Source organism: Delphinapterus leucas, chromosome 10 (assembly GCF_059928025.1).
Source record: "Delphinapterus leucas isolate spDelLeu-1000000601 "Yukka" chromosome 10, BTC_Dleu_Yukka2, whole genome shotgun sequence".
NCBI classification, from domain to species: domain Eukaryota; kingdom Metazoa; phylum Chordata; class Mammalia; order Artiodactyla; family Monodontidae; genus Delphinapterus; species Delphinapterus leucas.
Genome location: NC_143138.1, coordinates 66,568,835 through 66,596,425, shown reverse-complemented (window position 1 = coordinate 66,596,425; position 27,591 = coordinate 66,568,835). Strand labels below are relative to the sequence as shown.

Sequence of the window (27,591 nt, the reverse complement as noted above, 5' to 3'; positions counted from 1 at the left end):
GTCCTAGCCTTGTAACTTACATGTGGGAGAAGCTCTGAGATCTGTGCTTCCTTATTCTCACTTGGAGAATGCCCTGTCTTGTGGGAACATTGTAGGGAGTAGTAAGGTTATTTTTCTTTTAAGAAGGCATTGTACAATGCTCTGAAATGTAAGAAGCTGTTATCCTTGCCAGTGACTGAGGGGGACTGAGGGGGCCTCCAGTTGGCCTGTCCCCTCAGAGGACACCTGCTCTGGCAGATGGGAAGGGCCCAAGAGCTTCCTTTTCCCACTGAAAGGAGGGCATTGTTCGTTTGAGAGCCCCACCAACTTCCAGGGCAGTTTGCCAACTGTATGTGGAGGTTTTCTTGAAAAGGATCTGGAGCTTTTGCAGTGAGGTGAGGGTTGGTGCAGACTTGAGCACCCTGTGGCATGGGTGGCCATGGAGGGATTGAGAGTAGCCCCCTTTTGAGGTGTTCCCATTTCCTCCTGATGTGTTTCTTCTAGTTCCAGGGCCCTCTGTCCTCCCTGTGCTGAGCTGAGCTGCTGCACATGGCCCGGTGGCCTACAGTAGCCTGCAGGAGGGTGGGTTCTGTTGGGTGCAGTGCTAGCTCACTCCCAATACCCAGCCTGGCATCAGGTCTCAGGTTACTGCCAGCTCTCCCAGAGGACCTGCTGTCTTGGTGGAGGCTACCTTTACTGTGGTGTCCCCAGGTTCTCTCAATCTTCTCTCCTCTGTCAGGTCTGTAGACTTGAACCATCTTAGGGTACCAGAGAACCTCCCTTACTGAGCCAGTTATGGTACCCCAGGTGGAGGAAGAAGCTGAGTGCCTTCTGTGGGAAAAATATGCTTCACGGTGCTTCCAATAAAGTGAGGGTGTTAGAGCTGGCCTCAGGGCCAGCAACTTGACAGCAGGCCCTTACTGGAAGGGGTTGCAGGTGGATTTTTTCTGAGCACTTTACCCTGCTCTAAGGGCTTATTAAATCCTCATCTCTGAGGAGCTTGATTTTTATCCTTATTCCGCAGGTGGGGCAACCAAGCCTCAATAGTCACAAAACTAGCTAGCTCAGGCACTTGATGTGGGTCAGGCTGTGCGACTGCATCAGATGCCAAGCCCAGGGCTAGGTTCTCTGCATGGGGGGTAACGGTCTTCCCAAGACTCATAGTTGGCCTCGGGGGCAGATCATGACAATCCAGGGCAAAAGATGTTATAAGAACTCAAGACGAGATGCTCTAGGGTAGGAAGAAAGAGTGCCCGCTGTGTGCCAGGGCTTGTGCTGGGGACTGAATTGGGGACTGAACTCCAGGCAGAAGGACAAACGTGGGCAACAGGCCAGGGACTGCTGGGGCAGCACAAAAGGCTGATGAAGGGCAAACCTAGGGAAGCCGCTGGGAAGAGGGCATTATACACTGGAGCTGGTAAGAGGAGGCACGAAACCCGGAGCTTACATTTCCAGAGGTGGTGTAACCTTGGCCCGGCCTCCCCCTCTGAGCCTCAGCTTCCTCACTAGGGAGGGACAAGTCCTGCCTTCTAGGGTGAGTGATAAAAAAAAAAAGGGATGTAGCACACAGCAAACATTCCCTAAGCATGCGTGGAAGAAGACGCTGCCGGCTGCGCACGGGGGCCGCGTACTAAGAGATGCCAAGGGTGCTACGGACTCGGAGTACCCCGTGAAAGCTCTGCCGCCAGCAACTCCGGGAACGGCGCGCATGCGCCAACCCGTGCCGTCACAGTCACGTGCTGAGGCGTTCGGCACGGGCCGCGAGAGGCAGGGTCTGATTGACAAGCTGGCCTACCTGTCAGCGGGAGGCACTCCCCTGGGCGTCGGGCAAAGAGGTTGTTGATTGGGGATATTCTGAGCCGGGGGCGGGTTCTTTGCCGTCTAGGTTACTATGACGCCCGGTCCCCGCCCCCTCGGCTGGCCGCCATCTTGTTGTTGATCCGTACCTAGTGGGCAGCGCCGGGAGGTGGTCCGAGCGGCCGGTGTGGGGCCGCTGTTGCGGGGCTCAGCCACCTGCGCTGCCTGCCAGGGGGCGGGTCGAAACCTGGAGGCCCGGGGGGCCCAGCTCCCGTGGGGAGCCGTGGGCGTCCGCTGCCCGGGCCGGCCGGTGAGTGACAGGAACCGGGCCGAAAGACCGGCCTGACGCCGCGGGGCGGGCGGCGGCAGCGGCGGGCGCGGGGTTGGAGCTGGTGCGCGCAGGGAAGGGGTATCGGCTGAGCGTCGCTCGATCGTCCTGACGGGCCGCCCGTGGAGCCTCCTAGATGCTGGTGCCGAGGTCGGAGGACGGCCTCGGGGTGGAGGTCCGAGAGCCCCGCTCCCGAGGTGTAGCGGGAAACTAGTTTCTGTGACTACAGCCCTGGGCTCCGCTGACCCGCAGCGCTGAAACGTGTCCAGTGCCAGCTTGATCCTCTCCGGGGTCTTGTGTTGTTCCCAGGTGAGAAACACACGTACCATTTTCTTAGATGTCGCTCCTGCGACTGACTTTCAGACCGCTTGAGACTAAGACTAGACGAAACAGTCGAAAGCCCCCGCGAGCCAGGCAGGCCAGTGTGACGGCCCTGTGATTCTGACAGGGCGAAGGCCCTCTGCCCGGCGCCTGCCTTCTGTGCTTCTCGGAGCTTACCGTTTGCTTCTTCCTGAAGGGCCTGGTTAAATGTTCATGATTCCCGAATTTTATTTTGGGACAGAATTTCTTTGGTTCTGGACCACCACTCTTTGGAGTTGTGGTAAGGCTCTTTTGCCTCTGGAGAAAGTGAATATTATGGTGGTGAGTTGATTGATTTTATCTCCTAAAGAGATAATCTGGCAAGTGTAATCAGGAGACAAAGGAAATGTGGGAGTGTGTTAGAATCAGAAAAAGAAATGAAACTTCTTTTTGTCTCGTGAATGCCAAATTAACTTTTAATAGAGTAAATGTATCTTGCGCAATGAAAACAGACCGCCAGCCCCCGCTTCTTGTGAGGGTAGGAGGGTTAGAGACGCTGGGCAAGGTGTGCAGGTCTAGGGAGTTCTGAGTGCTCCAAAACACATTTCTCTTTCCCTGTGGTCCTTTGGCTTCTCAGCATGGGCTCCTGTATATGGTCTTACAGCAAGCCTGCCTGAGACGACTAAGAAGTCAAGCAACAATACTTTGTGGGTTTGTGTCAGTATCTTGTCGCCTCAGAATGTGTTATTTTGAAGGAAACTAGCTGTTTGGTCAGGAGATCTTTCTGGAGAAGATGCTGAAACCAGAGGCAGCTGGTGGCCTCTTGCTGTTTCCCTTAGTTGTGAGAAGAGAGAGAAGTTGAGTGAGTAGTTTTTAGATATTTCATTACCCTCCCTTGGGCCATTTTTTGAATGTTGAATGAGTTTTGATTTTGGTGAGACTAGTTCCTTGGGCAGTTCTTTACAAGAAAGGAGGGAGATATGAAAATATTAGGAACTTCTCAAAATGGCCTCAATCTAACTTCCCCCCAACCCCCGCCCCCCCCATTAACACTTCCTTTAGAAAGTTAAGGCTGCCACAGGGTTAAATTCTCGCTGTTTTCTTTTTCTTTCCTTTTTTTTTTAAAGATTTTTTTTTGATGTTGACCATTTTTAAAGTCTTTATTGAATTTGTTATAATATTGCTTCTGTTTTCTGTTTTGGTTTTTTGGCTGTGAGGCATGTGGGATCTTAGCTCCCCAACCTGGGATGGAACCCACACCCCCTGCATTGGGAGGCGAAGTCTTAACTACTGGACTGCCAGGGAAGTCCCCAGATTCTTGCTGTTTTCTATTAAAACAACCCTAAGTTAGGCTCTTAACATATTTTGGGTTTCTTACCTCTTAGAGATATAGAAAGAGACAGATCCACTCAGTCAACTTCACTACACTAACTTTTGCATGCAATTTTAGGGAGGTCAGGGGGTCCATTAAAGTCCATTCGTAGTCTAACCCTGTGTTAGAACTGCTGTCCCAAGGAAATTATAGAATATCCAAGAACTTTATTGCCTTTGTTTAATGCTTTTACTGCCTCATGAATACTTATGAGTATTGGATGATGCTTGCTTGATTCGGTGTATGTTATTACTCAGAGATAGTTAATAGCAGTATTTCTGTGCTGGGCATTTTTAAGTGCAGATGAGTAGGGATGTTAGAATAGTGGCCCTTCCATCTACTTTAACTTTGTATTTACATAATTCACCTGTAAATGTCAACACTTTTAACTATTATGAGCAACAGACATAATTCACAACTATGGAGATCCTACACCAGAGTCAAACTGCTGCAGACTTATGGAATGAGATCTGATGTCCTAATGTGGCATTTAAGGTGCTGCTGCCCAGCTGGCCCCAACCCACCTCTTCAGGGTTTGTCCTAACCTCACTAACCAAGTGGTTTGGTAAACATTCCATACATGATATTTACTTAGATCCTTTTACCAGCTAATCCATTGGCTTTTGCCCCTCTTTGCCTTCAGTGTCACTTCTCTTTTCTCCAGAGTCCAGCTCACATCCCTCCTACCTCCTTTATGAAACACTCCCGAAACATTCCAGTTCTTGGGAATACTCCACTCCCTCTGAACTGCAGTGGTATCATTGCCCTTATTAAAAAACCACACAAGCAAACAAAAAAACACAGTATATACTCTTTTGAGAATAATTGTTTTCTCTGATTAGACCTAACCCCTTTCCTATAGAGATTGTGTTTTTGTGTCTTGTACCTGCATGTAGTAGATAAGGACTAAACGTTTACAAAAATGTGTTAAATTTGTCTGAGTTAGAACACCCTCTAATTAAATAGGGAAATGGAGGGAATGGGCAAGTAAAATGAGAATTTGGCCATGGATCTCCACCTCCTACGCTGCCTGGAGTGCTTGCACTCTAGCACCTTATGGAGGTCCATTCCTCATTCTGCAGGAGGCAGCAGAACTTGCTCAAAGTGCATGACTGAAGCCTGAGAACAGAAAGCAATTCTGCATCTCAGAAGGGGCTATGCGACTCAACCCGCTTCCTGGCTAAGATGCCACTTTTTTTTTTTTTTTTTTTTTTTGTGGTACGCGGGCCTCTCATTGTTGTGGCCCCTCCCGTTGCAGAGCACAGGCTCTGGAGGCGCAGGCTCAGCGGCCATGGCTCACGGGCCCAGCCGCTCCGCGGCATGTGGGATCCTCCCAGACCGGGGCACGAACCCGTGTCCCCTGCATCAGCAGGCGGACTCTCAACCACTGCGCCACCAGGGAAGCCCAGCTCTCAATCTTTAACTTAAAAGGTTAACGCTGGTTTAGCTTCTTAATGAGATTATAGTATGGATGCAGATCATTTTTCAAAGTTCTCTAGAGGTACTAGTTTGAGAACGATTGGTATAAAACTATGATTCGAGCCACAGATTTCTGAACATTGCCCGTAGAATAAGCCTGGTCCTTTTGATATCAAGGTTGTTTGGTTTAGGCGTCCAGGGATTGCATCTGTTTTTAGGCCCAGGGAGGGCACAGCTCATGAGTGTGATACGTCTTCGGAGGAGACTAGCATTCGGATTGTTATTTCTATGGGTAAGACTATTCGGTTGTCCACTTCTAGTAGTCGTAGCTCTCCTGGTTTTAGGTCTGATGTTGGGATTATGTAAGAGTCGAAATTTAGGTCTTCATAGTCGGTGTATTCGTAGCTTCAGTATCATTGGTGGCCTATTGTTTTTACAGTGAGAGAAGGGTTATTAATTTTCATCTATTATGTAGAGGATTTGTAGGGAGGGTAAGGCAATTAGAATTAAAATGATAGCTGGAAGGATAGTTCAAACAGTCTCTACCTCTTTGGCGTCTATTGTACTGGTATGTGTTAGTTTGGTTGTAAGTATTAGGGTGATGATATAGAGGACTAGGGAGCTAATTAGGAAAACAATTATTAATGTATGATCATGGAAGTGTAGGAGTTCTTCTATAATGGGTGATGTTGCATCTTGGAAGCCTAGTTGAAAGGGATATGCCATGGAGATATACAGGATTTTCACTTGTGACTTAACTTTGACAAAGTTATGTAAGGTTTTACTAATATCTCATTTATAAAGAAAGACATAGTGGTTATGGTGTTGGCTTGAAACCGATTAGAGAGGGTTCGATTCCTTCCTTTCTTGATCATTTTGGGTTGACGTATGCTGGTTCTTCAAATGTGTGATATGGTGGAGGACACCCATTTAGTCACTCAAGGTTTGTGGAGGTGAGGTCTACTGTTAATACTTCTCGTTTGGATGTAAACGCTTCTCAGATAATGAAAATTATTAGTATAACTGCTGTTAGTGAGATGAAAGAGCCTATTGATGAGATAGTGTTTCATGTTGTGTAGGCGTCTGGGTAGTCGGAATATCGTTGAGGTATGCCGGATAAGCCTAAGAAATGTTATGGGAAGAATGTTAGGTTTACACCTACGAATATAATTATAAAGTGGATTTTTGCTCATGTTGAGTTAAGTGTGTATCCCGATAATAGTGGGAATCAGTGGACAAATCCTCCTGTGATGGTGAAGACAGCTCCTATTGAAAGTACGTAGTGAAAGTGGGCGACTACGTAGTATATCATGGAGAACAATGTCTAGTGATGAATTAGCTAGAACGATGCCAGTTAGGCCACCTACTGTGAAGAGGAAAATAAAACCTAAGGCTCATATTAGAGCGGGGGATCATTTAATATTCCCTCTGTGAAGTGTTGCTAATCAACTAAAGACTTCTACTCTTACTTTACTTTTACTCTTGTGGGGATAGCAATGATTATAGTGGCTGATGTAGAATATGCCCGTGTGTCAACATCTATACCAACTGTGAATATATGATGAGCCCATACGATAAAGCCTAAGAACCCGATAGAAATTATGGCTCAGACTATTCCCATATACCCGAAAAGTTCTTTTTTTCCCGAGTAGTAGGTTACAATGTGTGAAATTATCCCGAAGCCAGGAAGGATTAGAATATATACTTCGGGGTGACCAAAGAAAAATTGATGTTGATACAGGATTGGGTCTCCCCCTTCTGCAGGATCAAAGAAGATTGTGTTTAGGTTCTGGTCAGTTAATAGTATGGTAATTCCAGCTGCTAAGACGGGTAGTGACAATAGGAGTAATACTGCTGTGACTAGGACTGATCATACGAAGATCAGTATATTATGAGCGTCTGGGTTGGTAAACGATGCATTTACATTAAGGGCTAGCTGGCAGTAAATTAGGGAAGCAGGGTGTAAGGACAGTGGTGAGTGGTGGGGACTTCGGTGATCTACAACCACAGGCGCTATTGGAAAAGGGGCACTGTTTCTTAGTTTTAGCCAGTTGTTGTGTTACCAGATCTTGTGATTTGGGGTTTTTTTTTTTTTTAAAGGAAAACCAGAAATCTGGATTTTCATGTGAAATTTCCTGATTTTAAAGTTTGGTGATGAATTAAAATTTGAGCCACTCCAGTGATCAGAGAAAACCCTTTGCAGACCAGAAATGGTGAAAAATTTGAATTGCCTGGTATACATTCCCAGCTGAGGTGGAATCAGGTGACACGCTGCCGTCTTGTTTCAGCTGTAATACATATTTCCCTTGATTTTTAGTGAAAGTAGAGTGCTTTCAGATGGAAGTAGAGTGCTCCTATGAAACCTTTCATGAGCCAAACGGCTTAAAGTGAAGAAGCAATTACCTTAGGACACATCTTCTAGTTGTGGCATGCGAACTCTTAGTTGCAGCATGCACGTGGGATCTAGTGCTCTGACCAGGGATCGAACCCGGGCCCCCTGCATTGGGAGCGCAGAGTCTTAACCACTACACCACCAGGGAAGTCCCCAGTTTACTGTATTTTTTATAGTTTGTTGGGAGAGAGAACTAATATGTAGTATTCCTCTTGCTTGATTGGAATCTTTATTCCCTGGTCTTCATGTTTTTCTTTTGAATAACTAAGTGGATAAGAGAAGGAATTTCTTTTTTAATAGACCTCTGAGACAAGTAGTAGTACATTCACTTTACATTTGACGCAATGAAGTGAGAATAATGTTTAGGCCACACAGCCAGGGAGTATCAGTGCTCAGACAGTGCCCATGCCTTGTCATGATAAATAGGCTCTGCTTCAGTGTTCGTTTAAGTATACATTTTTTTTTTGCCCCTCAAATGATTAGATTTCCCTGTTAAATTTTTGTCTTCTTTTAAAGTAACTTTTATTGAAGCATAAAATATATATAAAGTACACAAAATTACATGATTTTTTACACCTGTATATACCTAACAACCACCCAGATAAAAAATTAGAACATTTGAATAATTTGGCTCTTGGGGGACTTCCCTTGCGGTCCAGTGGTTAAGACTCTGTGCTTTTACTGCAGGGGGCATGAGTTCAATCACTGGTTGGGGCCCTAAGATCCCTCATGCCGCACAGCATGGCCCAAAAAAACAAAACAAAAAAACAAAAGAGCAAAAACAAAACAAAAAAATTGGCTTTTAAAAAAATAGGTTTTGGGACTTCCCTGGTGGCACGGTGGTTAAGAATCCGCCTGCCAGTGCAGGGGACATGGGTTCGATTCCTGGTCTGGAAAGATCCCACATGCCGCGGAGCAACTAAGCCCATGTGCCACAACTACTGAGCCTGCACTCTAGAGCCTGTGAGCCACAACTACTGAGCCTGTGCGCCTAGAGCCCGTGCTCTGCAACAAGACAAGCCACCTCAATGAGAAGCCTGCGCACCACAACCAAGAGTAGCCCCCGCTCACCTCAACTAGAGAAAGCCTGTGCACAGCAACGAAGACCCAATGCGGCCAAAACTTAAATAAATAAATAAAAATTGTTTAAAAAGATAAAAAATAGATTTTGTTTTTTAGAGCAGTTTTAGGTTCATAGCATAATTGAGTGGAGAGTTCCCATATACCCCTGGGCCCCACTCATACATATCAACATTCCACACCAGAGTGGTACATTTGCTACAGTTGATGAACGTACATTGACACATCATTATCACTCAAAGTCTGTAGTTTATGTACCTTTTATGGGTTTTTACAAATGTATAACGACATATATCTACCATTATAGTATCATACAGAATAGTTGCACTGTCCTAAAAAAAATCTCTGTTCTTCTGTTCATCCCTTCCTCTCCCTCAGCCTCTGGCAATCACTAATCTTTTTTTTTTTTAATATTTTATTTATTTATTTGGCTGTGCTGGGTCTTAGTTGCTGCACACGGGATCTTCGTTGCGGCATGTGAACTCTTAGTTGTGGCACGTGGGATCTAGTTCCCTGACCAGGGATTGAACCTGGGCCCCTGCATTTTGAGCACAGAGACTTAGCCACTGGACTACCAGGGAAGTCCCACTAATCTTTTTACTGTTCCTTTTCTAAAATGTCATGTAGTTGGAGTCATACAGTATGTAGCCTTTTTAGATTGGCTTCTTTTACTTAGTAATGTACATTTAAGATTTCTCCATGTCCTTACAGAGCTTTGATAGCTCATTTCTTGTTAGTGCTGAATAATCCATTGTGTGGGTGTACCACCATTTATTTATCCGTTCACCAGTTGAAGGCCATCTTGGTTACTTCTGAGTTTTGACAATTATGAGTAAAGCTACTATATAATTTGTTTTTTATACAAAATAGATCTTGATGTTTGTTTTTCTAGAGTGAAATGCTTGTTCCGTCCTCCTCCCCTTGGCCGTGCTGCGTGGCTTGTGGGATCTTAGTTCCCCAACCAGAGATCGAACCCGGACCCTCGGCAGTGAAAGTATGGAGTCCTAACCACTGGACAGCCAGGGAATTCCCTCGCTTGCTCTTTTTAAAGAAGAGTAACATGCATTTCATATTTGTTGTGAGCTTAGATGGATGTTTAGATTCATAACCTATTATAAAGTGGGCCAAATAAAGCTTTCCTTTTCCTACTTTAGCTTTCATCTGATTACCTTCTGTGTGCTTTAGTGTCCTCATCTTTTATTTTTTTAAATGATATATCAGTTTTTAAAAAATATTTATTTTATTTATTTTCCTTATTTTTTTTTTTGGCTGCATCGGTTCTTCGCTGCGGCACACGGGATCTTTGTTGAGGCATGCGGGATCTTTTCGTTACGGTGCGCATCTGCTCGGGTTTCTCTCGAGTTGAGGCACACGGGCTTCTCTCTAGTGGTGTGCAGGTTTTCCCTCTCGTTGAGGTGCGCAATCTCAATAGTTGTGGCATGCGGGCTTAGTTGCCTGACCAGGGGTCGAGCGTGCGTCCTCCGCATTGGAAGGTGGACTCTTTACCACTGGGCCACCAAGGAAGTCCCTAGTTTCCTCATCTTTTAAATGTGGACAACTTTTCCTTTCCTCCTCAACAGCTGTGCACCCTGGCCTGGTACCTGGGAAATTGGGCTTTAGGTAGGCAAGCATTTTACTTGGGAAACTATAATCTGTGCTGTGAGCAAACCTTATTGCTGTATGTGGTCCTTATTGAAATACTGGCCCTGTGGGAGGGCGAAGGATCTTGGAGCTGTTTGTAAAACTTATTGAGGGTAAAAATCCTTATCTGAAGGTGATGAAAGCAAATCAAAACCAACTTTCCTTTAAGAATTTTATCTTTTCAAGTATAAGACTGTAGTTAGGGTCATACCCCCTGAACAAAGCAGGTCGATTTTCTAGTCCTCGTACAACCTGAGATTAAGGTAAAATCCTTTGTTAGAAAAAAGTTCAGATAATTGGTTCCGATATTCTTCATTTGACTGATAAGCCCTAAAAGCTATGCAGAGGACTTTGTTTCTCCTTTGGGCTCATCTTGGAGCCTTTTGATAACTGTACCCTTTGCTCCCTGTATCCAGTCTGACTGCTGGGTCTGCTGAAGACTATGTGAGTGGCTTTGGTATACTGACAGCATTGCTTGGCTGTACTTTCTTCCCAAGTCAGTTTTTTTGTTTTTATGTATTATTATTACTTCAGTTTTCCCTATTAAAATATTCAAATTTTGGACTTCTCTGGTGGCTCAGTGGTTAAGAATCCACCTGCCAATGCAGGGGACATGGGTTCGGTCCCTGGTCTGGGAAGATCTCACATGCCGCAGTGCAACTTAGCCTGTGCGCCACAACTACGGAGCCTGCGCTCTAGAGCCCGCACGCGGCAACTACTGAGCCCACGCACCGCAACTGCTGAGCCCGCGTTCTGCAGCTACTGAAGCCCTCATTCCTAGAGCCCGTGCTCTGCGACAAGAGAAGCCACCGCAATGAGAAGCCTGCGCACTGCAACGAAGAGTAGCCCCCACTCACCACAACTAGAGAAAGCCTGCGTGGAGCAATGAAGACCCAACACGGCCCCCCCCGCCAAAAAAAATTCAAATTTTTGTCTTAACAGATGTTGTTAATGGAGCCCCACAGAGGCCTTGCATCTGAACTATAGCATTGTCTTGGTAGCTGAACTGGTGATGCCAATATGGTTTCTCCTCTGCCAGGATAGAGAGTGGGGGAAGGTGGGAGACCTCATTTCTTTTGAGTTGGCTTATAAATTAGTTTTATAATGCAAATAGCAACTGCTACTGGATTTAGATGTTGTGGTTTTTTCTCTTACATATTGCCTAAGGGTACAATTTCAGCCGCTCTTCTCAAAGTTTTCTCCTGACCATGGACATTGATGCTGGTTGTCAGCACTCAGCGTATTTCCTGGGAGATTTGAAACCCTCCAAGATTATATTATCACCCAAACATTGGAGCTATAATGTGAAGGTTTCCAGATACCATGCTTTCTTCAGGTGGGATGGTTTCAGAGTCTTAGACATTATTTTAGAGTGTGGGGACTTTGGCAATGTTGTGTTCAGTTTCTAGGTGATGTCTAAAGTTGTAGAGAAAATATGTGATATTCTTAAGGGCAAGCCTGGTTCTGAAACTTTTGGTGTCCCCACTATTTAGTTTCTCTTCCTCACATTCTGTGGCCTTGCTTCCTTGTAGTGTGAAAAAGGCACAGGAGTGTTGTCTCTAGTGTCTGAAAGGTTTGGGGTCCCCACATCATTTTGTTAAGGCAGTAAACTTTTTTTAAAAAATTTTAAAATAAATTTATTATTTTTGGCTGTGTTGGGTCTTCGTTGCTGCACGGGAGCTTTCTCTAGTTGCGGCGAGCAGGGGCTACTCTTCGTTGCAGTGCGTGGGCTTCTCATGGCAGTGGCTTCTCTTGTTGCGGAGCACAGGCTCTAGGTGCGTGGGCTTCAGTAGTTGTGGTGCGCGGGCTCAGTAGTTGTGGCTCGCAGGCTCTAGAGTGCAGGCTCAGTAGTTGTGGCACACGGGCTTAGTTGCTCTGTGGCACGGCACGTGGGATCTTCCTGGACCAGGGATCGAACCCGTGTCCGCTACATTGACAGGCGGATTCTTAACCACTGCACCACCAGGGAAACCCAATGCAGTAAACTTTCTGGGCAAATGAACCTCCCTGTGTACTTATTGCCTAGAGTACTAATCTCACTCAATCCTGTTCAGGAGTGGTGCCTGCCTCCCCAGACTAGATTGAAAAGATCCATCTTGGAGCTCTTCTTGGAACCAGGTGAGGAAGGTGAATGCTGGTATTTCAAGTATTAGTTGTGGAGCCTTACTTAGACAAGTCATCTGATTTCTCTGCTACTTTGCTTGTAATATTGGATTGACAATACCTAATCTCTTTACCTTATGGTGTTGATCAGATAAAGGGGAAGCTTGTCAAATGGTTAACCTATAGCTTGTTTTATTTTTCTAATTTTATTTTTAAAAATTTATGTATTTGGCTGTGTCGGGTCTTAGTTGTGGCATGCGGGATCTTTCGTTGTGTGTGGGCTCTCTAGTTATGGCATGCGGGCTCAGTAGTTGCAGTGCACGGGCTTAGTTGCCCTGCGGCATGGGGGATCTTGGTTTCCCAACTAGGGATCAAACCCGCATCCCCTGCATTGGAAGGCGGATTCTTAACCACTGGACCACCAGGGAAGTCCCTATCATACTCTTTTTTTTTTTTTTTTTGGCGGTACGCGGGCCTCTCACTGTTGTGGCCTCTCCTGTTGCGGAGCACAGGCTCTGGGCGCGCAGGCTCAGCGGCCATGGCTCATGGGCCTAACCACTCCGCGGCATGTGGGATCTTCCCGGACCGGGGCACGAACCTGTGTCCCCTGCATCGGCAGGCGGACTCTCAACCACTGCGCCACCAGGGAAGCCCCATACTCTTTTAAAATTGCTTATTTGCCTCTCCTCTCTACCTGCTCTCCATCCTCACTTTCAGTTTTCTGAGGGCAGGAACTGTGTTTGTCTTATTACTACAGTATTCTACAGGGTCTCATTCATTTTGGGTACTCAGCATATATTTGATTATATACTTTAAAAAGGTTTTTTTGCAGATATTATTTTAATGGTTCACGACTGATTTGGAGACTTTATAATTACGACTTAGACACAAACTTGATTTGGTGAAAAGTGTTCTGAAACTTATAAAGACTGCTCAACTGGAGGATATTGTGTGGGTCAGGGCCAAGTAGAACACTAGATTTTTCAGGCCAGCACAGGGCATGCCTAGGCTGTTTTGGTTTTCGATATTCTGCATGAAAAATAAAATTATTTTTTTAGCATAGAAAGTAAAATGAGTGATAAGTTTCTTCCGTATTTTGGAAGGTGTATTATAAAATATGTGGTTGTGTTAGCTATTTCATGAGTGTCTCCAAAGAAAATGCTGCCTTTAGCTTCAGGGAGCCGAATATTAAGCTTGAGTAACTTCATGAAGCAGAGTGTACCAGGTAGGGCTCCTTAGGCCCTTAAACATGTTAACTTGACTGTTTACAATGTTGTATTACTTTTCATTGGTAGATTGTGAATAAAGCAGAAGCATGTGGATTTTATGTAGGTAATAAAATTTATCATTTTAGGTCTATGCTACTTAGCCTTTTCAACTCATTGAAACAACTTTCAGGGTCCATTCAGAAACCAAACAGTAATTTGAACAGGTAACAGGAGATTGGAGTAGTGATGGGTTGGCTAGTAAGAACTAGAGTGAATAGCTACTACCTGTAGGGCTGATACAGGGTGCTTAAGGAAGATACCCTTCTGGGACTGAAATCCATATCTTGTTGGAGGATAGGGTGGCCATGACTAACTGGACGGCCGAGAAAGTCATTGTAGTGTCACACTGGCAGAACATGTTGGAAATCTGTCCTCCAGAACTTGCTGGAAATCTACCCTCTTGGATGTCAGAGAAAGCCATTTATGGAGGGGTGTCTTGCTGGAACCACTCTGCCACAAAACTGCTTGAGTGAGGTGTTAGAGGAAGCTACTGGACACTGCGTGCTGCTGACCACTATGCATTGCAGGTGTCAGGCACCCATCAGTAACTGGACAGTGCGGGGAGCTGACTGGCTGGCAGGGGCCTGGTGATAGGAGCATGCTGGAACCATGTAGAGAAGCCTCCTCTTTTTGCAGTGTCTCTCCCGTGTCCTCTACTGGTAAAGTTGAACATCAGTTGGCAAAGGAAAATATTTAATGGGTTCAGCTCCATTTTTGCAGAGCAGGCCATGATGTTTGGGTTTGGAGCAAAGAGGTAATATGTTGATAACTGGTAAACTGCTGTTTGTCAGCACTATATAACAAGTTATTAATTTAAAACTATTTATTTATTTATTTAATAAATAAATAAATATTGGCTGCACTGGGTCTTGGCTGCACCGGGTCTTCGTTGTGGCACATGGGATCTTTAGTTGTGGCATGTGGGATTCTTAGTTGCAACAGGCGGACTCTTAGTTGTGGCATGCAGGCTTCTTAGTTGCAGCATGCGAACTCTTAGTTGCAGCGTGCATGTGGGATCTAGTTCCCCGACCAGTGATCGAACCCGGGCCCCCTGAATTAGGAGTCTGACCTACTGGATCACCAGGGAGGTCCCAAGTTATTAATAATTTGATAAGTATTTTCTTAACAGAATTCCCTAGTTGCTACCACCTTATGTTTTCAGTTTGTTTTAATATAAGTGATTAAACCACTGTTCTGTTCTAGCCAGAGACAACTTCTCTGACTTTTTTCATCATACATTAGTTAGGCCTGTTCTAAAATTTCATATAAGTGGAATAATATCCTGTGTACTCTTGTGTAGGGCTTCTTTCATGCAGTATACTGTTGAGGGATTTATCCATGCTATTGCCTGTATCATTGGTTCATTCCTTTTTATTGCTGTGAAGTATTTCATCGCATGAACATTCCAGTTTGTTGATCTATTCCCCTTTTGATGGACATCTGGTCTACTTCCAGGGTTTGACTTATACGTAAAGCTTCTGTGAACATTTTTGTACAAGTGGTTTTGGAGAACATATACATTCATTTCTCTTGAGGGGAAATGAATTGCTGGATCATAGGGTAGATGTATGTCTTGCTTTATAGGAAACATTAACACCTTTTTCAAAATGGTTGTACCATTTTACATTCCGACCAAGAATGTATGAGTTGTGATTGTTCCACATCCTCAGCAACATTTAGCGTGTTGTCAGTGTTTTGAATTTTAGCCATTTTTGTGAAAGTATTGTGATATCTCGTGGTTTTAACTTGCAGTTACCTGATTACTAATGATGTTGAGCACTGGTGTCTCTACTTAATGGTCATTTGTATATTTCCTTTGTGAAGTACAATACTTGTTCAGATTTTCAGCCCATTAAAAAAAAATGGAACTGTTAACTTCCATCTATTATTGTGTTTCAGGAGCTCTTTTTATATTTTGAATACCAGTCAGATGTATGTTTGTGAAATTTTTCTGCCAGTGCATGGTGGCTTGCCTATTTATTTCTTATAAGTATATTTTGAAGATTAGAAGTTTTCAGTTTTGTTGAAGTCTGATTTATCAATATTTTCTTTTATGGCTATTGCTTTCTGTGCCCTTGCCTATCTCTAAGTGCAGGAGATTTTGCCTGTGTTTTCACCTAGAAGTTTTACAGTTTTAGCTTTTACATTCAGGTCTTTGATCCTCCTTGAATTAATTTTTGTGTATTGTGTAAGATTGAGGTTGAGGTTCAAACTCCCTCCCCACCCTCCACCAGTATGGATATCTTGTCCCAGTACCAGCACCGTTTGCTGAAAAGACTTGTGTATTTGTTATCTATTCAATTACTCCAAAATTTAGCAGTTTAAAACAGCAAACATTTATTACTTCAGTCTCTGAGGCTCAGAAATTGAAGAGGGGCTTAGTGGGGTGATTCTGGCTCATAGTCTCTCATGAAGTTGCTGTTAGGATGTCTTCTGGGGCTGCCAGTGATAGAGGTTTGCCTGAGGCTGGAGGATCTGCTTCCAAGATGACTTACTTGGCTTTTGGCAGCAGTCCTCAGTTCCTTGATATGTGGGCTCTCTGAGTACCCTCCTGGTATGCAGTTGTGTCCTCCAGAGTGAATGATCCAAAACAGTAAGGAAGAAGCTTCTTATCTAGTCACATACTGTCACTTCTGCCATATTCTGTTTATTAGAATGAAGTCATTAAGTCCATCCCATACTCAGGGAGAGGCGAGAGGAGGGCTCTGCCTTTTGGGGGAAGGAATGTTGAAAAATTTGATGTAGTTTAAAATCACCACAACTTTCTCTGCTCCTCTGTTTGCTTTAGTACTTTTGTCAAAAATTAATTGACTGTATAGGTATGGGCCTATTTCTGGGGTCTCTGTTTTGTTCCATTAATATGTTTATTTATCTATATGCCAGTACCCCACTGCTGTAGCTTTATAGTGAGTCTTGAAGTCAGGTAGTATAAGTTGTCAAACTTTATTCTTTATCAAGATTGATTTGGATATTTTAGGTTCTTTGTATTTCCATATACACTTTAGAATTAATTTGTCAATTTCTGTGAAAAAATCTGACATTGTGGTTGGGATTTCATTGAATCTATAGATTCATTTGGAGAGAATTGGCAACTTAACAATATTGAGTCTTCTAATCCATATACATTATATAGATCTCCATTTATTTACGACTTTAATTTCTCTCTGCATTGTTTGATTGTTTTCAATGTTGAGGTCTTTCACATATTTCGTTAAATTTATTCCAAGATATTTAATATTCTTTTAGTGCTATTGTAAATGAATTGTTTTTTTGTCAATATTATTCTTTTTATTTAATTGAAGTACAGTTGATTTACAATATTATATTAGTTTCAGGTGTACAGCATAGTGAGTCAGTATTATACTCCATTAAAAGTTATAACAAGATAATGGCAAGAACTCACTGTTCTATACAGTATATCCTTCTTGCTTATCTATTTTATACATAATAGTTTGTATCTGTTAATCCCATACCCCTTATTTGCCCTGCCTCCCTTCTGTCTCTCCTTTGGTAACTACTAGTTTGTTTTCTGTATCTCTGAGTCTCTTTCTATTTTGTGTATGCATTCATTTGTATTATTTTTTGGATTCCACATATAAGTGATATCATACAGTATTGTCTTTCTCTTGCTTATTTCACTAAGCATAATATTCTCTATGTCCATCCACTTTGCTGCAAATGGCAGAATTCTTCCCCTTTTATGACTACGTAATATTCCATTTGTGTGTGTGTATATATGTGTATATATACACACACACACATATGTATATACACACACACATACATATACTACATCTTCTTCATCCATTTATCTGTTGATGGGCACTTGGGTTGCTGCCATATCTTGGCTATTGTAGCTAGTGCTGCTCTGAACATGGGGGTGCATATATTTTTTCAAATTAGTGTTTTAATTTTTTCCAGATATATACCTGGGAGCAGAATTGCTGGATCATATGGTAGTTCTGTTTTTATTTTTATTTATTTATTTATTAAAAATTTTTTTTTAACATTTTTATTGGAGTATAATTGCTTTACAATGGTGTGTTAGTTTCTGCTTTATAACAAAGTGGATCAGTTATACATATACGTGTATCCCCATATCTCTTCCCTCTTGGGTCTCCCTCCCTCCCACCCTCCCTATCCCACCCTTCTAGCTGGTCACAAAGCACTGAGCTGATCTCCCTGTGCTATGCGACTGCTTCTCACTAGCTATCTGTTCTACCTTTGGTAGTGTATATATGTCCATATATACACTACCACTCTCTCACTTTGTCCCAGCTTACCCTTCCCCCTCCCTATGTCCTCAAGTCCATTCTCTGGTAGGTCTGCATCTTTATTCCTGTCTTGCCCCTAGGTTCTTCATGACCTTTTTTTTTTTTTTAGATTCCATATATATGTGTTAGCATACAGTATTTGTTTTTCTCTTTCTGATTTACTTCACTGTGTATGACAGACTCTAGGTCCATCCTCCTCACTACAAATAACTCAATTTCGTTTCTTTTTATAGCTGAGTAATATTCCATTGTATATATGTGCCACATCTTCTTTATCCATTCATCTGTCGATGGACACTTACGTTGCTTCCAAGTCCTGGCTATTGTAAATAGAGCTGGAATGAACATTGTGATACATGACTCTTTTTGAATTATGTTTTTCTCAGGGTATATGCCCAGTAGTGGGATTGCTGGGTCTTATGGTAGTACTGTTTTTAGTTTTTTACTGTTTTTATTTTTTTAGAGGAAACTCCATACTGGTAAATGAATATTTTTTTTAATTGTAGTAAAATACATATAACATAAAAGTTGCCACGTGAACTGTTTTTAAATGTATAACACAGTGGCATTAAGTACATTCATAATGTGTAACCATTATCACTGTCTATTTCAAGAACTTTTTTCATCATCTCAAATAGAAGCTCTGTACCCATTATATAGTAGCACCCCATTCCCCCCGCCCCCCACCCCCTTGCAGCCTCTAATCCACTTCTATCTATGAACTTGCCTATTCTAGATATTTCATATAAGTGGAGTCATATAATTTTTTTCCTTTGGTACCTGGCTTGTTTACTTAGCATAATGTTTTCAGGGTTCATCCATTTTATAGCATGTATCAGAATTGCATTCCTTTTTATGACTGAATAAAATGTGGTATGTATATACCACATTTTATTTATGCATTCATCTGTTGATGGATATGTGTTGTATTCACTTTTTGGCTATTGTGAATAATGCACACTAGTGTATAAATATCTGTTTGAATCCCTGCTTTCAGTTCTTTGGGTTAGGAGTGGAATACCTAGGAAAAGAATTGCTGGATCATATGGACATTCTCTATTTAATTTTTTGAGGAACCACCATATTGTCTTTCACAGTGACCTCACCATTTTACAGTCCTACCAGCAGTGCACAGGGTTCCAATTTCTCTGCATCCTCACCAACTTTTGTTTCTGCTTTTTTGATAATAGCCATTCTAGTGGGTGTGAAGTGGTAGCTTATTGGGGCTTTGATTTGCATTTCTCTAATGACGATGTTGGGCATCTTTTTATGTGCTTATTGGCATTTGTATATGTTCTTTGGAGAAATGTCTAGTTAAGTCCTTTGATCAGTTTTTAATTGGGTCATTTATTTTTGTTGTTGTTAAGTTGTAGGAGTTCTCTTTGTATTCTGGATATTAATCCCTTATCACACGTGGGATTGCATATATTTTCTCCCATTCTGTGGGTTGTCTTTTCATTCTCTTGATAGTGTCTTTGATGCACAGAAGTTTTAAATTTTGATGAAGTCCAGTTTATCCATTTTTTTGTTTTCTTGCTTGTGCTATTGTTGTGATATTCAAGAAATCATTATCAAATCCAAGGTCATGAAGTTCCCCCCACCCATGTTTTCTTCTAAGAGTTTTATAGTTTTAACTCGTAAGTTTAGGTCTTTGATCCATTTTGTTTATTTTTGTATATAATGTGAAATAATGGTCTAACTTCACTCTTTTGCATGTGGCTGTTTTGTTTTCCCAACACCATTTATTGAAAAGATTGTCGAGACTTTCCTGGTGGTCCAGTGGCTAAGACTCCATGCTGTCAATGCAGGGTGCCCGGGTTCAATCCCTGGTCAGGGAACTAGATCCCACATGCCACAACTCAAGATCCCGCATGCTGCAACTAAAGATCCCACATGCTGCAGTGAAGATCCCGCCTGCCGCAACTAAGAGCACAGCCAAATAAATTTTAAAAAAAAAAAGAAAGAAAGAAAGAAAGAAAAAATTGTCCTTTCCCCACTGAGTGGTATTGGCACCCTCGTCAAAAATCATTTGACTGTATATTTGAGGGTTTATTTCTGGACTTCCTATTCTGTTCCATTGGTCTATATATCTATCTGCATGCTAGTACCATACTGTCTTGATTATTGTAGCTTTGCAGTAAGTTTTGAAATCAAGAAATGTGATTCCAAAAAAAAAAATAAAATGTGATTCCTCCAACTTTGTTCAAGAATTTTGGCTGTTCAGAGTCCCTAGAGATTCTGTATGAACTTCTGGATGGGTTTTCTATTTCTATAAAAACTGCCATTGGGATTTTGTTAGGGATTTCAGTCAGCCTGTAGATCTCTTTGGGTAGTCTTTGTCATTTAACAATAGTAAAAGTTCCAGTTTGTCAAATGGGCTGTCTTTCCATTTATTTACTTCTTTAATTTCTTTCAACAATATGTTATAGTTTTTAGAATACAAGTCTTTCACCTCCTTGGTTAAATTCATTCCTCAGTATATTTATTCTCTTTGATACTATTGTAAATGGAATTGTTTTCTTAAAATTCCTTTTCAGATTGTTCTTTGCTAGTTTATAGAAATGCAGCTCTTTTTTTGTGTGTTGATTTTGTATCCTGCAAATTTGCCAAATTCGTTTATTAGCTCTAACAGTGGTTTTGTGTGTATGTATGTAATTTTAGGGTTTTCTATATATAAGACCATGTTATTTGCAAACAGATAGTTTTTACTCTTCCTTTCCAATTTGGATGCCTTATATTTCTTTTTCTTAATTGCTCTGGCAGGAACTTCCTTTGTAATTTCTTGAATCCATTGGTTGTTCAAGGTTGTATGTTATTTAATTTCCACATACTTGTAAATTTTCCAGTTTTCTTTTTATTGATTTTTAGTTTCTGTTGTGATTGTAAAAGATACTTTGTATTATTTCAGTCTTATAAAATGTATTTAGACTTGTCTTCTGGCCTGCATATGATCTTTCCTGAAGAATGTTCCATGTGCACTTGAGAAGATTTATTTTTCTGTTTTTGGGTTGAATATCCATATATATCTGTTACGTCTAATTGGTTTACAGTGTTGTTCACATCCTCTATTTCCTTATTGATATTCCATCTGTTTTTGATATTGTTCTGTCCATTTCTGAATGTGGGATTTTGAAATCTCCAACTGTTCTTGAAGGACTGTCTTTTTTTCATCTTCTGTGCTATCAGTTTCTACTTCACACGTGTTTTGCCAAAAGCCTGCTTTTGGTTTCAAGGTTCGTTGGATTCACTGGCAAAATAACCACTCGTCTCACACAACTGAACAGATTTAATTAATTTTTTAATAAAAGATTATTTAACTTAAGTTCAATATATAGTCATTAGAAGGGGGTGAATAAAAGTATTCAAGAGACATAACAGAGTGTACATCACCAGATTGGGCCAACACCTACATCCAGATTCAAACAGCAGCTGGGAAGTCCCGAGTAACAGCAATCTGGAGTCCCAGTGGTGAAGGGTCCCGGGCGGTGTGTCCACCCCACAGGTGAGACTTCAGATTGAAACTCTGGGGACTTCCATTTATAATCCCAGACCGCACACTGTGATTTTGGTTTGCGTGCAAAAATGCAGCCCTGATTTAACTGTAACAATGCTGTTGGTTTCACCGCTTGAGTCACAAGATTTTCCAGACCCCGGGGGACTGGCCAGGTGCCCAGGGCTCAAGAAATTCCAAGACGCACTCCCTTTCTTATCATAAGTGCTACTTGTTGGTAACAATTGTTAGGTGTGCAAGCAGGGTCACAAATCAGTCTGAGGCCTACTTCTGCCTCTGAAGCCTGAACAAGACTACTTTACTAGTTTTCCCAAGATTTGGCCTCTAGGATTGTTTAGGCTCAAGAGCATAAGAATAAGGCAATATAACACGAGCAGTTTTTCGAATACGGTAAGATAAGTAACAGTTACAAACAGCGAGTAAGAGTAATGTAATCAAAAATACAGCAGTGGGTTAAATAATGCAGAGAACAATTGTCGAGCCTTGGGGGATTGAGTAAAGAAAAAGTCCCACCAAGTATGAGAAGTATGCTTTTGTACATTAACTCCCACATCTATTAATTTGTTAGCTGCAATAGTAGTAACAATAGAGTGTTTGAACAAAGTACAGTTATGTTTACCTATAAATTTCTGTAGTAACGCTGTTTACTGTAATACCTTTTTCAAAGGTTCAAGTGGTAGGCTAATATTAGGAACAGGTAAAGTAGGAATTAACATTTGAGTCCACAACAATTGTGTGTGTATGGGGGAAAAGAAATAAGTTGTCCCTTTCCAATATAAGTGATCTGTATGTGCTATACATCCTGAAAAAGGGTTTCCTAGCTGATAATTAGAAGTTGTGTTAATATCATCAGTTACAATACATACAAATTGGGGAGCAACGTCAAAAAACATACTATAGGATTGAGGAGATATAGTCGATTCACAGTAGTTAATGGAATTCTCTAATAAACAGGGTTCCCAGATGTGTGAAGTCTGGCCACAAAGCAATCCTTGAATAGTCTTTTCACAGTCTGTCAATAAGTGGTTGTGATTATTAAAATCTAAGTAATTTCCAGCAAAATGAGGCAACCAATATTCATTTCCAAAAACAATAGGCAACACGTGAAATTGACAGCCATAGAAAGTCATAATTAGAAAAGGACAGGCCTTGTTTGCAGGGCAGGTGAAGTTGTCTTGAGTTCGGGTGTGGCTTATGTTTTCCCAACGGAAGATTCCCCAACGTTTTCCTTCTTTATCCTTTCTCAACTGAAGCAGATATCCTGGGGTTAAGGCGTGGGTGACGATCCACATTACAGTTAAGCTTCCAAAAACGGTCTATTCACGAGAATAACAATGGGTTAATGGCGCATATTTTCATTTTTCTTGTCCAGGGATCAACACCAACACAGTGTCATCCTTTCCCTGCACAATTACATCAGCAGGTATAGGAGGACCATTGGATTGCTTCACCTTTAGCTCCAATTGAATTGTGCTCTGTTGTGGATCTAAATCCTCCATCTCCCCAGACAGTTAACAAAGTAGGGGGTTCTCCTTTCTTGATTTTCCAATTAGACAGGGGAGAATAAGTAGTTGAGCAACCCTGTTGTGTTTATTAATAAATAAATCATCATTACCTTCATTTTGTAAAATCACTTTAATTTCTCCTTGATAGTTCAGGGTCAGTCACTCCTCCTTGGACACAGATGCCCCTAAGGGCTAAGCTAGAGCATTTCTTAATTAGCCCAAAATGTCCAGGAGGCATTTTCATACCAATGCCAATTGATATAGTAAAAATCATTCTCTTAGTAAGCCTCTGCTCAGTTGTAGAATGCAAATGGAGGCCTGCTGCCTCAGGAGAGGCTAGAAAAGGAGCTAATGCTCCAGGTAAAATTTCCCAATATTCAATTATCTCTGGATGGAAATCCATCCTATGAATTTGTAGATTTGGTAGAGTCATTCTCATTAAACCCAACTGGACGATTTTCAGAATATTTAAGGCAGCATTTAAGTTAGTCCTCCAATTTTTATAAGAACCCTGTCCCAATTGAATCACTTGCTCCTTTAGCAATCCATTCATTCTTTCAGTTAAACCAGCAGCTTGAGGATAATATGGAATATGAAAAATCTATTGTGTATTATGTTCCTGGGCAAATTCACCTTTGAAAGTTACCCGTTATCACTTTGTATTTGGAGTGGAACACCATAGTACAAATTAATTATTTCTAATGTTTTAATAGTGTTAGTTTGATTGGCTTTTCCACATGGAATGGCCACCGAGTATCCAGAATAGGTGTCCACTGAAGTGCACACATATTGGCAGCCTTTATCACAGATTAATGGGCCAGTGTAATCAATTTGCCATATCTGCCCAGGCAGTTTGCCACGTGCCAATTGTCCTTTTATTAGTTGTGGCAAGCTCCTGTGTTTAACATGTTGGCAGATTGGACATTGTAAAATAACAGACTTAATGAGATCCATAGTCAAGGAAATACTTTGATCCTGAGCCCACCTGTATGTAGCTTTTTCTCCCAGATGGCCACATTTTTCGTGTGCCCAAAGTGCCAAACCTTTGAATTCACTAGAGTGTGGGCTGACTTCCATCGTCTGGATCTGATTTTGTTCATCTGTAATTGAATTATACCATCATTCCGTGGAATGGGAGTACTATGAGCGTCTACATGAAAAACTGAAACATTAGTTTTCTGGACAGTTTCCTAAATATCCACCCATAATTCTTTCCCCCACAACTCTTTTGAATGAATTTGCCAATTATTTTTAACCCACGTTGGAAGCCAAGTTGCTAATCCATTGGCCACAGACCAGGAATCAGTATAAATAGGACATTCTGTTAAGTTTTCTTTTTCAAAACTTGATATACTGCATATAGTTCAGCAAATTGACTGCTTTTTCCCTCTCAAGTGTTAACAGTTCAGTTGTGACTGGATTATAGGCTACTGCTTTCCAGTAATGAACAGATCCTATATATTTTGCTGAGCCATCTGTAAACCAGGCATGTTTCTTTTCTTTCTCAGTTAAAGAGTCAAAGGGGCTTTCCCCATTTTACAGGCGACTCGGTTAACTCGGGTTTAATCATAGCCTCTTTTTTAAAATTAATTAATTATTTTTGGCTGCGTTGGGTCTTCGTTGCTGCACACGGGCTTTCTCTAGTTGCAGAGAGTGGGGGCTACTCTTCATTGCGGTGTGTGGGCTTCTCATTGCAGTGTCTTTTGTTGCGGAGTACAGGCTCTAGGCGCACGGGCAGCGTGTGGGCTTCAGTAGTTGTGGCTCGCAGGCTCTAGAGCACAGGCTTAGTAGTTATGGCACACGGGCTTAGTTGCTCCAAAGCATGTGGGATTTTCCTGGACCAGGGATCGAACCTGTGTCCCCTGCGTTGGCAGGCGGATTCATAACCACTGCGCCACCAGGGAAGCCCTAATCATAGCTTCTTGCTCAAGACCTTCAATTGGTATTTCAGAAATCCTTGCATGTAAAACAGCGGCACCCTGTGGGCCTTGTTTGGCCCAGTCCTGTATATACCATTTCCATTTGACTATAGTAGACTCTTGGGCTTGCCCAATTCTGTGGGTCTTTGGTGAGCTTAAAATCCATTACATAATGGGCACTTGGGGTCTCAATATAATTGTGTGATCTACAGTCAGTTGTTTGGTATCAGAGGCCAGTAACATGCTAGTAGCTGTTTTTCTTTTTATTATTTATTTTTGGCTGCGTTGGGTCTTTGTGTGGGCTGTGTGCGGGCTTTCTCTAGTTGCGGCAAGCGCGGGCTACTCGTTGTGGTGGTTTCTCGTTGCGGAGCACGGGCTCTAGGCACGCAGGCTTCAATAGTGTGGCTCGCAGGCTCTAGAGTGCAGGCTCAGTAGTTGTGGTGCACGGGCTTAGTTGCTACACAGCATGTGGGATCTTCCTGGCCTAGGGATCAAACCTGTGTCCCCTGCATTGGCAGGTAGATTCTTATCCATTGTGCCACCAGGGAAGCCCGCCAGTAGCTGTTTTTCAAAGGTAGTATAGTTCTTTCCGGCTTCTGGGAATTTTCTGTTCCAAAAACCCAGAGGTACTCTTTTGCCTTGCTGTTTTTGTCATAAGCTCCAATTAGTATACAGTTCATTGATTGACATATGTAATTCTGTGTGCCCTGGTTGTAGGTCACGGGGCATCTGATCTCCATTCAAAGATAGACTACTGAGATAAGCTTTAGAATAATTCAATTAAACTTTTTACCAATAAAACATAACAACAAGGAACTATCTCGGAAGTGAATCTTGGTAAACACAGACCTCAATTAACAAAACTAGAATTTAATATTCAGTGAAACATAATTTTTTTCTTTTTCATTGTGAGGGCATTAACCCTGCTGCCAGGGAAGGCTTTATCCCATCAAATAAAGAATGAGGTTTGTCAGGGAGCCAGGAAAAGCCAAGGGGCCGTCTTGGATTTCCCATAACCCTGACTGTTTGATTTACAGCTATTGTTTACCCATTTAAAATTTTCTGACTTAGGAGTAGACCGTTGCCATGTTATGAGGACAACAGGATAGCAAAAGTCTGACAATGAGGGGTTAATTTTTTTTTTTAAGAAGGGGAATGAGCTTTATCTACGTGTGCCATAATCTTCATAGATCATTGTGAATTAATACTTATTTACTTTACCAAAGTAACAATATAAGATTTCAAAGGCAAATATAGAACAGATCACTTAAAAGGTAAGAAAACTTAAAATTTGTTATCAAAGGCAGTTCAACATATTAAGAAATCTTGTCCTCTTAAGAGAGAGAAAAGCCAAATTCAAGTTTTACACCTGCTTACTTTTAAAATTCATTTACTCAGTTAAGTTTATTTTAAACTTTGTCAATTCTGACCATGCACAAAACTCTTTTCTTGGGGTCCACTTTCCACAAAACTTTTTTTATCAGTTTCTATATCCATCACTTTATTTTCCCATTCAGAAATAGCCAGCTAGGGGCTTCCCTGGTGGCGCAGTTGTTGAGGGTCCGCCTGCCGATGCAGGAGACACGGGTTCGTGCCCCGGTCCGGGAAGATCCCACATGCCGCAGAGCGGCTGGGCCCATGAGCCATGGCCGCTGAGCCTGCGCCTCCGGAGCCTGTGCTCCGCAACAGGAGAGGCCACAACAGTGAGAGGTCTGCGTACCACAAAAAAAAAAAAAAAAAAAAGAAAGAAATAGCCAGCTATAGGTCAGACCTACTTCCTTTTCCTTTAATAAAATGTAATTCCATTCCTCATACCTTATTTACTGACAACACATCCTACTTTCCTACTATACACTGAAATGTTTCCTTTATTATTTTTTATTAGCTTTAATTACATGTTTAAATTAGAATCCTCAGCTCTTAAAACCTTAATTTCTTGTGAAAACTAAGAAGTAAGCAATTATGAACTGTCCTTTACATTAGCATTCTGTAGATTGGTGAACATAATACCAGTGATTTATTCTTTTTTTTTTTTTTTTTTTTTTCCGGTACATGGGCCTCTCACTGCTGTGGCCTCTCCCGTTGCGGAGCACAGGCTCCGGACGCGCAGGCTCAGCGGCCATGGCTCACAGGCCCAGCCGCTCTGCGGCATGCGGGATCCTCCCGGACCGGGGCACGAACCCGCGTCCCCTGCATCGGCAGGCGGACACTCAACCACTGCGCCACCAGGGAAGCCCACCAGTGATATTTTCTAAAAACATTTATTTTCTTTAGAGAACGTGGCACCAAATGTATTCATTAATAGTCCTAAATATCTTTTGTTTCTCTGTAAAAGGAAGCCAGTGTTCAGTAATTAATGTTTCAGTATCTTATTTTATTTGGGAATGACCTAGCTATTCAACAAGCTTCCATCACTTAATTTAGCATAACTCTAGAATTTCAAGTTAACAGAATCTGGAGAGACTATTTTAGATACACATTCCTAAAGCATAATTTTTTTTTTTTTTTTTTTTGCGGTACGTGGACCTCTCACTGTTGTGGCCTCTCCTGTTGCGGAGCACAGGCTCAGCAGCCATGGCTCACGGGCCCAGCTGCTCCGCGGCATGTGGGATCTTCCCGGACCAGGGCACGAACCCGTGTCCCCTGCATCGGCAGGTGGACTCTCAACCACTGTGCCACCAGGGAAGCCCCAAGCATAATTAT

The 27,591-nt window shown here is 42.2% G+C and overlaps 1 protein-coding gene and 1 non-coding gene across 4 annotated transcripts in view; one reads left to right on the top strand and one right to left on the bottom strand.

Moving 5' to 3' along the window:
- The first annotated feature begins 1,883 nt into the window (after window positions 1-1,883).
- Window positions 1,884-27,591, top strand: part of IP6K1 (inositol hexakisphosphate kinase 1) — a 72,934-nt gene continuing 47,226 nt past the window's right edge. The window contains exon 1 of one of the 3 annotated variants that reach the window (XM_022573126.2): window positions 1,884-2,086. The gene's annotated coding sequence lies outside the window, so the exon portion shown is untranslated. The other 2 variants (XM_022573131.2, XM_022573125.3) reach the window with 2 other exon arrangements.
- TRNAL-CAA (transfer RNA leucine (anticodon CAA)) lies at window positions 9,177-9,248 on the bottom strand. The gene has a single exon. It is a non-coding gene; the product is annotated as a tRNA-Leu (tRNA).